A 732-nucleotide genomic window follows, 5' to 3' on the forward strand; every position below is an offset into this window, starting at 1 on the left:
AAGTCCAGCCTCATAAACATGATGCAGGCTAGCCCATTATGTGGCAAGCCAAACGAGGACGCCAATGCCCACCTCCAGAACTTTCTGGAGCTTTGCAGGACCGTAACCATAAGGGGCATTACGGCTGACATCATCAGGCTTCGCTTGTTTCCTTTCTCCCTCCTGGGGAAAGCGAAACAATGGTTTTATCAGAATACAGAAGCTGTCAACACATGGGACAAATGTTCCGTGGCGTTCCTCGCCAAGTTCTTCCCGCTAGGCAAAACGAATGCCTTGCGAGGAAGAATATCAAGTTTCCAGCAGACAGGGATGGAATCCATCCTGGAAGCTTGGGAGAGACTCCAAGAGTACATACTCGCCTATCCTCATCATGGGATGGACGAGTGGCTCGTGCTCCAAAGCTTCTACAATGGGCTAACGACAACATCAAGAGCTCACTTGGATGCTGCTGCTAGAGAGGCCTATCTCGATCTCACCATCGCCAATGCCAAAGCCTTGATTGAGAAAATGGTCGCCAACTAGGGCTAGAACGAGGAGTGTTCCCAGCACCCATACCAAAGGCGGAATGCATAAAGTCAAGGAGACGGATATACTCGCCGCTAAAATAGACCTCCTACTAAAGAAGCTCGACGAAGGGAACCAACAGCAAATGTTCGTTCCTGTCCAAGCCATGGACTCGTACATGACGTGCGAGGTTTGTGGTAATGGTGGACACTCCGGCAATGACTGCCC

At 50.5% G+C, this 732-nt stretch overlaps 1 non-coding gene across 1 annotated transcript; it reads right to left on the reverse strand.

Moving 5' to 3' along the window:
• Nucleotides 1-270: 270 nt before the first annotated feature.
• On the reverse strand, nucleotides 271-377 carry LOC120653153. The gene has a single exon (XR_005666833.1). It is a non-coding gene; the product is annotated as a small nucleolar RNA R71 (small nucleolar RNA).
• Nucleotides 378-732: the final 355 nt, after the last annotated feature.

This window comes from Panicum virgatum, chromosome 9K (assembly GCF_016808335.1).
Source record: "Panicum virgatum strain AP13 chromosome 9K, P.virgatum_v5, whole genome shotgun sequence".
In the NCBI taxonomy this organism is placed as follows: Eukaryota; Viridiplantae; Streptophyta; class Magnoliopsida; order Poales; family Poaceae; genus Panicum; species Panicum virgatum.